Raw genomic sequence first — 10,122 nt, 5'->3', positions numbered from 1 at the left:
TAGCCATTAGGTATAATAGAGACAGCTATTAGCTTCCCAATATATATTCTCTTCTTCTTCATTAGAAACAAACCCTTGATTTGCTTCTCCAGAATTTCTTAAAGCTAATATGACCTTATGGCTAAGTTCTCACTAAGGAAATTTATATAAAAGTGTGGACTGGTATTTCTGGGAAGATCTTTAAACTGACAGAGGCAGATTCATCTTCTCCTTCCTCTTTCCTGCTATTTAGACCACATATGTAATGTTGGTATTCAGTGGCCATTTAAGATCATAAGTTGATCTTGGGAATTGAAACCACACACAACTGAACATGATAAAAGAGTGTTGGTTCCTGACACGGTAAAGCCACCATATTACCTCAGTCTGTCTACATCCAGACATTTTCTCTAAGATTTTATTTATTTTTAGAGAAAGGTGAAAGAGGGAGAAAAAGAGGGAGAGAAACATCAGTGTGTGAGAGAAACATGGATTGGTTGCCTCTTGCATGTCAGCCCCAATGAGAGAATGAACCTGCAACCCAGACATGTTCCCTGACATGAAACTGAACTGGTGATCTTTCACTTTGTGGGATGACACCCAACCAACTGAGCCACACAGGCCAGGGCCCAAACTTCTCTTACATAAAAGAGAATTAGACTTCTAGCTTTCTAAAGTCACTGGTATTTTTTTTTTATTTTTCTGGTATATGCAGCCAAACCTAAAGCAAACTAATAGTTGGCATCTATACAAAAACAAAAATGTTTGGTACCTATAACAAAAAGTTATATTTATATTTGAAGAAGATTAAGTTTTTTTAAATTACACATTTTTAGCTTACTCATAACAAAATTGTTTCAGATTATGAGAGTATTACATCTGTTTTTTTTTCACATTTTTTATTGTTCAAGTACAGCTATTTTCATTGTCTCCCACCACTTCCCCCCACCCCAGCCATTCCCATTTCCCACCCTCAACCCTACCTCACTTTGGCTTTGTCCATATGTTCTTTACACATGTAAATATTTTTAAAAGATTTTTATTTATTTTAGAGGGAGGGTAAGGGAGGGAAAAATAGAGGGAAAGAAACATCATTGTATGGTTGCATCTCACATGGCCCTCACTGGGGACCTGGCCCACAACCCAGACATGTGTCCTGACTGGGAATGGAACCAGCGACCCTTTGGTTCGCAGCTTGCACTCAATCCACTGAGCTACACCAGCCAAGGCAACAATTCTATTTCAGAAATCTTAAAAATACAGAAAAGCATTAAGAAGAAAATAATGCTTATCTCTAATCCTACCAATCAGAGAAAATGTTACTAATACTTTGGATTTTACACAAACCTATAAAATTAATGTAGAAATCATCAAATCTTACCATGAAAAGGGACCCTAGAAGTCTTACTGTCTGGCATAATACCAAAGCCAGAATCCTCTCAACAGCAACCTCCTTAATACCTACCTAGCTTCTCCTTGAATAATCCCTAGAATGAAGAGCTCAACACTTTATGAAACAGTTTAGTTCACTATTAGAGTCATTCTGTTTTAAGTTCTATCTTATATTAATAAAACAATGCCTTCCTGACATCTGAAGCAATCCAAAATAAACTTATGGTCTCTTGATATCATGTTCTACTAAAAATTTGAAGATAAACACAAAGCTACATTTTTCCCTAGTTAGTTACAAACTGTGTATCAAGAATTGTGGCAGGGATGGAAACATAGGTCAGGACTTAAAATAACCTGAGTGACCTACTGTGAAGGCAAACTAGGTGAGGGTAGGAATAGACATGTTCAAAAGACTTTTTAACCATAAATGACAGAATTTTATAACCATCTAAATATGAAGGGTCCAGGAGCAGGCAACAAGGTAGGTATCTTCGAAGAACCAGGGAAAACTCAAATAGGAGAAGATGTGCATATGAAAATTAGTGTTAGGGATGGGAATCAGGGTAAGAGGGTACATAGAAATAAGTTAAATTTTGAAAATAGTTTTTTAAATTTTACTCATTTATTTTAGATGGAGGGGAAGGGAGGGAGAAAGAAGGAGAGAACCATCAATGTGTGGTTACCTCTCATGGCACCCCCTACTGAGGACATGACTTGGCCAGCAACCCAAGCATGTGCCCTGACTGGGAATCAAACTTGTGACCATTTGGTTCAAAGGCCAGTGCGCAATCCACTGAGCCACACCATCCAGGGTGAAAATAAATTTTTGAGTTAAAAACTCATATCTGGAATATAGAGGGACATTAACCACTAGATTGTCCTTTTAATCCTGCTGTTAGAGTCAGTGAAGGGACTGGGGTGCTGTGCTGTTAAGTGGACTTATGATCAAAGAATTGAAGAATATGTGTATCCCACTGTAGCTATCCTCCCATGAAAGAGACACAAACACACATCAAAAAAATAGAAGAGGAAAATTCAATAAATCATTATCATTTTCTGAGTTTAGACCCCTAAGCCCCTCAAAAGATATTTAGGCCTGACCACATGGAACATGAGCCATATGGAACATGTGGCCATGTGGTGTATAACCTTTTCCTAGGTTACTTAGCCTAAATGTCTTCAGCTTAAGGCAAGTTGTGAGTGAGGCCTGCTAATGTTTCACCTACTCCCAAGTTTTGGATATTACCATAATCCAGCCCCATGTAAAGAAAAAGAAAAGTGAGTTTATTTGTTATAGATGTTCCGAGATAGTAGGCCCTGAATCAGCTTATCACTTCTGTCATATGGATGACAGAGAATGAAGAGAGAGGAAGAGACTCTCCCATGGAAGGTAGGCCCTGATCCTTGCCATTTCAGCAGTGCTTCAGGGAGAGCAGCAAGACAGTCACACCCTAGCACTGACCCATTAATGCATAGTGTCTATACTCACTGGCAAATATGGCATAGTCATGTCCCAGAATCTGATGAATCCAAAACAGTACTCATCCTCCACATATGCATATTGAAATGTGGAGGGAAAATAGGATATTCCTCCTTCAGTAATTTATATAGCCAAATAAATCATAGCTTTTGGAAATATTTCTAGACTTACATGCTTTTATTAATCTTAGAGCCAATTAAATCCTCTGGGTCATTTTCATAAGAAATTTTGAGATCTCCTTATACCCATGCAACTAAAATATGAACACCTAATGACAAATTTGCATTGATATCTGTTAGTTTTAATATTGTTGCTTTTGTTTCCTAATTCCAGTCTATGGCAATTATCTTTCAACTTTCATTTGATTATCTAACATATACCTAACAGTCACAGCCTACCTATCTCTCCTAATTTTGATTCACTTCCAAATTTGCCTTATGTGCCTTTTAGGTCTTCACTCAAATATCTGATAAAAGTGAAGGAAGAAAAGGCCAAGGTTAGAGGTCTGGAACTCACAACAACAACAACAACAACCCATTCTATGTTAACACATCTAATTTTTTAAATGGTCAAGTTACCTTGAAACTCCCCTACAGAAGAATTATTTGGTTTTCATTTTTCTCTGTTGCCCACAAGAACATCATGACTACTAAATAGTGGTTTAAATCAGACTATTCTACTGGCTATTCCATTATTCTGCCAATTGTGGGCCTCTATTCTTACAAAGAAAATGAAAATAGTTTACTTTTCAATTATGTATAAGTACACATAGGTTTAAAGAGATATAGGTTTAAAAATGCTCATACCAATCATTGTTTCCAAAAAATTAACTTTTCATTGTATATACATAACAGATTCAAGCCTAAAACAAAGAAATTTCATAACCAGTAGCAGTACATTTTTATGTACATTTGCCACACAGAAGCTTTTTTTAAAGGCAGAGCAATTAGCAATTTTATCAGTTTGTTTCTGTATTTGTATTTTTGGTACATTTGCATTTTATAATTAACGTGGTATCCCATAACTCTTAAAATTAACTAGACTCAACGAATACTTCTACTAACACTCTGAGTGATATGCCCTTAAATCAATAATTATATCTGAGGTCTAATTATTGAGCAGATAAAGAAATTGAATGTACAATCAACTGGAAAATTATTATTCAATGCAGCAGACTTTAAGTGCAATTGTCTTTAGTACAACATATACATAAAGATAAGTATGTTGAAACATATATGTCAAAATCTATAACATTCTATTATATAAAATTTTTTATTGTTGTTCAATTATAGTTGTCTCCATTTTCTCCACATTACACTCCCCTGCCCTACCCACACCCCACCTTCCACACTCATTCCCCCATCACTGTCTTTTTTCCATGGATCCTTTACAAATATTCCTTGACTTGACCCTTCCACTTCTTTCCCCGGTTGTCCCCCTTCCACCTCCCCTTTGGTCACTGTCAGTTTGTTCTTAATTTCAATGTCTCTAGTTATATTTTGCTTGCTTGTTTTATTGATTAGGTTCCACTTATAGGTGAGATATTATGGTATTTGTCTTTCACCGTCTGGCTTATTTCACTTATCATAATGCTCTCCAGTTCCATCCATGCTGTCACAAACGGTAGGAATTCCTTCTTTCTTTCTTCTGTGGAATATTCCATTGTGTAAATGTACCACTTTTTTTTTTTTTTGATCCATTCATTTACTGATGGGCACTTAGGCTGTTTCTAGCACTTGGTTACTGTAACTTGTGCTGCTATGAACATTAGAGTGCCTAGGTTATTTCGAATTGGTGTTTCAGGATTCTCATGGTACAATCCCAGCAGTGGAATTGCCAAGTAAGAAGGCAGTTACATTTTTAGTTTTTTGAGGAAATTCCATATTGTTTCCCACAGTGGCTGTGTCTGCATTTCCACCAACAATGCACTATGGTTTCCTTTTCTGCAAAACCCCACCAACACTTGTTGTTCATTGATTTGGTTATGATGGCTATTCTAACCGTTGTGAAGTGGTATCTCATTGTGGTTTTAATTTGCATCTCTCTGATGGCTAGTGATGCTGAGCATCCTTTCATATATTTCTGGGCCCTCTGTAAGTCTGTCTTTCTTGGAAAAGTGTCTGTTCAGGTTCTTTGCCCATTTTTTAATTGGATTGTTTGACTTCCTGGAGTGGAGTTGTATGAGTTCTTTATATATTTTGGAGATCAAATCCTTATCCAAGATATCATTGACAAATATATTTTTCTACACAGTTGGTTCCTTTTTCATTTAGCTGCTGCTTTCATTAGCCATGCAGAAGCTTTTAAATTTGATGTAGTCTCATTTGTTTATTCTTTTTTAGGATTAGAGAGAAGAAGGGAGGGAGAAAGAAGAAGAGAAACATCAATGTGTAGTTGTCTCTCAATGCCCTCCACTTGGACCTGGCCTGCAACCCAGGCGTGTGCCCTAGGCTTGGAATTGAACCGGTAACCCTTTGCTTTGCAGGCCAGCACTTAACCACTGAGCCACACCAGCCAGGGTTAATTTTTTTATATATTCCTTGGTCTAGGGGGCATATCAGTGAAAATATTGTTGTATGGAATATCTGAGATTTTCCTGCTTATGTTCTCCTCTAGGACTTTTATGGTGTCATGACTTATATTTAAGTCTTTTATCCATCTTTAGTTTATTTTGTTGTATGGTGTGAGTTGGTTTTCAAGTTTCTTTTTTGTTTGTTGTTTTTTTTTTGCATGTAGCTGTCCATATTTCTGTGAAAAATTGAAATATGTGTTAGATCGCCTGTAGGGCTAATAATTTTTATAATGACATCAATAATATTTCTGCAAGTATCTTCAGATGAGTTTTTAAAATAAGTTTTAGCTGCACTGTGTTTACCACTGAGCTCTCTAGTTTCCTATGAACTTTAACAGAACATTTCCTCTGGTTGAAAGACTCGTCTATAGGTTACCCAGGCTAAGTTATAAAAATCACAGAAAACAGTTCAAAATGTTTTGCCATAGTTAATAACATGCTTCTTCAAAAGTCAAAGTCCCTTCTCCAGATATGATCAGTTGTTGGAAGGACCTGGTGCCTGAGTCTCTGATCTAAGATTTTAGGGACTAATTCTAAATTATTCCATAGAGAACAACATGAGAGCATAATTTATAGAAAACCTTAGAACCAGCTAACCTGTCAACAGTTCACTCAGTTTCCAATCAAACTATCTCTGCTTCCTCAGTGTCACCCAACCACTTTATGCTTGTTCTTTCAATCTCTGCTAAAGTATTTGTTCTAGTGCTCATCCAGAATTCCTCTTCCTCAAACTTGTTCCCCTCATCCCATCTCCACCCATACCTGGATAAGGACTTGGCACTTGCAGTAGCAGTAGAAGCAGCAGCAGCAGGAGCAGCAGCAGGAAAGATGTCACCAAACCCTATCACTGCCTACTTGTGACCTAATTCACACACCACTGACATTAGAATAAAAGCTGATCAGCATGTCCAGGACCAAAGTTAAAAACAAATGGAATTCTGAATTGCATGGTGACTTTTGCTCAAAAGCTAAATAGTAGTTATTGTCCATTGTCTTCATTTCTTCTTTCAACCAATATTTTTGAGCCCCAATTGTGTGCTTTCAGCACCAAAGATTCAATATTCAAGTAGTTCTACATCTGCACATCTGAATATTACACTCTAGTGGACTTATACAAAAAAATCTGTATCCCATTTACTCCACTAAGACTTGGATTAGCACTAATAAACTTTTTCACAGTTTTGTAGCACCACATTTCTCTTTATAGTGATTTTGCTTTGGGAGCATTTTTACCTTAATGGGATATGTCCAAAGAAGCAGCTGAACTATATAAAAGGTGAGGGTGAGGTGAAGTGGCAATTAAAACAGAGGAGCCAGGGAAGTGAATCAAACAAAAGGAAATCCAGATGTACACAGCAAAATGAGAGACAGAGAGAGAGAGAATGGGACTCTCGTTTTTCTCTCCTTCTTGCCCTTCTTCCTTGGCTCCCATTTAAAGACATCTCTATAAAAATTTAGAGCAAAGACAGCAAAGAATTTCTGTCCCCTGCATACTATTGATATAGCAGTCAGTGCCATATTAATGATTAATATGTCACATCAAACTTCTAGTAAGGACTCAATTCCCTATTCTTCATTTATGAATTATCTTTGAAACATAGAGTGAAGTGCACTTAGACTCATTGCACAAACCCATTCTCAGCAAGTATTTGATCATTTGTTCAAGTAAGATTGTATGGCTTAAACTTTAAAATCCATTTGAAACTTTTTTTTGCCATAGAAACTCATCAATGTCCACTAAGACTTGAGCCAAAGAGCAAGATGAACAGCATAAGGGGGCAAGTGCTGAGTGGATGAGATGAAAAAAGATATTTCCGGGCTAGTTCTCTCTCCAAAACAAATTAGGTGTGTGACATTGAAAAGTCAGTTAATCTTCCTGAGCCTCAGTTTCTTCATACATAATATGGATATATGGACACATTTCCTCTGAGAATAAGATTGTCTACCTCTTACTGAGTGTGGACACTGATAACCCAATCCTTATCTCATTAGATATACTAATATGACTGCTATTTCAATGTCTTTATTAGTATTACTTTACTTTTCCAGGACTGTCATGCCCAAGCAAATAGTTTGAATGTTTATCATAGGACTTTGCCAACAGAACCATCAACTCTTCAAATGGAAAGCATCAATAGACAATTTACACCCTAACATTCTTTGAATCCTTCATCTCAAAATCCTCATCTTGTTGTTTTCATCAATACTGGACTTATGGCAATTCCTTATCCTAATCAAGTCTCACCACATTGAAAGTTTTGCCTTAAACCAGACTTTCAGTTCTCAATAAACTCTATCCTTACATTCATTTCTCTGAGACAATGCTAAGCGAGAAGCTCAACTTTGTTTCATCATGTGTGAGTGATATTTGAGGAGTCAGCTTTCAACAACTCCCAGAATCATTGTGATAATATATGTAAAATAATTTGAATACTCTGAATTGCAATGAAAATATGAGTTGGCAGAATGACCATCAATTAGCCTTTCCCTCTCTTGCATGATATTTTTTAGAGGGCAATAAATAATACCCTGCAAAATTGGAAGGTGCCAGTACACCAGCAAGGGCTGTAAACATCCCTGGGAATGACTACTCCCCAACAGTATTATAAGATGTTGGGGACTCCTATACCTACCATCGGAATTAAGGAGAAATTTTTCATCTCTTCCTCCCATTAGACTTGTTCTAGTTCACCTACACAGATAAGAAAGATGCCACAGTGCAATTGTCAAGCCAAAGTCAATCTTTTAATTTAGTATATAACTGAACAGTGGGTGTGCAGATGGGTTGGTTCCTACTACAAGATGTTTCAACTCACATTGTCCAATGTAGGACAGGCTTGTTAACATGGGAATTCAAAGAACACCACCTTAATTTGGATCAAGTGTACCAGCTTTATACATGCTAAAACTGTTCAGCTTGTTTTATATGGTTTATATATTCTTCAGCTTCTTCTGGCCTCTCAAATATTATTAATTCATCACTTCTTTATATCTTTTGAAGTGAACTCATCCACCCAGCTGTTTGTTTGTTTTTCTTTTTTGAAATATTTTTATTGATTATGCCATTACAGTTGTCCCATTTCCCCCCTTCGTTCCCCTCCCCCCTGCACACCCTCCCTTCCACATTCCCCTCCTTTAGCTGATGTCCATGTGTCATAAGTTCTTTAGCTTCTACATTTCCCACACTACTCTTGCCCTCCCCCTTGTCTATTTTCACCCCACCATCTATGCTACTAATTCTCTGTACCTTCTCCCTCCCCCTCTCTCCTCCTCCCACTCCCCTGTTGCTAACCCTCCATGTGATCTCCATTTCTGTGGCTCCGCTCCTGATCTAGCTGTCTGCTTAGTTTGCTTTTATTTTAGGTGTGGTTGTTAATAACTGTGAGTTTGCTCTCCTTTCACTGTGCATCTTTTTTATCTTCTTTTTCTTAGATAAGTCCCTTTAACATTTCATATAATAAGGGCTTGGTGATGATGAACTCCTTGAACTTGACCTTATCTGAGAAGCACCCATCTCTGTTTCATGTGTGTGTATGAAGTTTAAATTCATACCATAGCAGTTTATTTGTCCAGAATATGTAAACATAGAACCCTTGACTCTGAAGAATGCGGCCAAAATAAGGAAGTTTCAAAACAGACTTCAGATCAGCCAAAAGAGTCTAATTTTAACCAGGAAACCCAAAGGGTTTCACATTATAATTAAGTTAAGCATTTAGCTCAGTGCCTAAACATAAGGAGCACCTTCATTAAATAGTATTATCAGAGTTTGGATTATGTCTGTTTTGACATTAATTTGTTCCCATGATATATTTAGCATTGTCTGACATAAGTGTCACCTGATGTGTTGATTAATGGGCAGACAATTCACAAAAGAAAACAAATACATGAACAATATTCAATATCAGTAGGTAACCAATGTAATTCATATTTAAATGAGATATTATTATTTTTCTATTACATTAGCAATTACAAAAGGTTATACATAATGCTCTCAAAGATGGAGCCAGACGACCAGGGTTCTACAATGTTAGTGTGGGTGCAAATAGATACAACTAGTCTAGAAAAGCATTTAAATTAATCCTTTAAAATGTTTATTCCTTTTATTCCATTGTTAAGAATTTATCCTAAATAAATAATTTACAGTGTAGGTAAATATAGCAATATTATAAAGAACAAAAATATTGGGATCAGAATCCATTTACAATAACTGAGGAATGATTCAGCACTAGTTGTCACATATTTCATATTTAGTGTCTACAGAAACTATGCCAGGGCTTTGCAGATATTATCTTACTTAAGCCTCATAGGAATCAAAAGAAGTAATTAATATTATCCCCATATTATATATGGTGAGACTGATGCTACTTCCCCATTCACATAACTAAAAGTTGAGGTACTAAGGACCAGAACTGGTACCTGTCTGACTCCATAGCACTTACTCACATGGCACCTCTAGACTATAGAAGAGTAAGTATTCAAATTAAAATTCAATAAGAGGGTAAAAATTTAATGTTGAGTGAAGACAAGATAAAAAGTTGTACACATTTGACCTTAATTTTGTAAAACACATATTTGGATACAAATACAAACACTGGAAAAATTTTTCATGAAATGCACCAAATATTAATAGTGCTTATTTCTGAGGGAGTATTGTATAGAAAACTATTATTTTTTACTTTATAATTTTGGTATGTCATGT

This window comes from Artibeus jamaicensis, unplaced genomic scaffold (assembly GCF_021234435.1).
Source record: "Artibeus jamaicensis isolate MK-2021 breed Jamaican fruit bat unplaced genomic scaffold, CSHL_Jam_final contig_60, whole genome shotgun sequence".
In the NCBI taxonomy this organism is placed as follows: domain Eukaryota; kingdom Metazoa; phylum Chordata; class Mammalia; order Chiroptera; family Phyllostomidae; genus Artibeus; species Artibeus jamaicensis.
Note: the sequence above shows the minus strand (reverse complement) of the source record.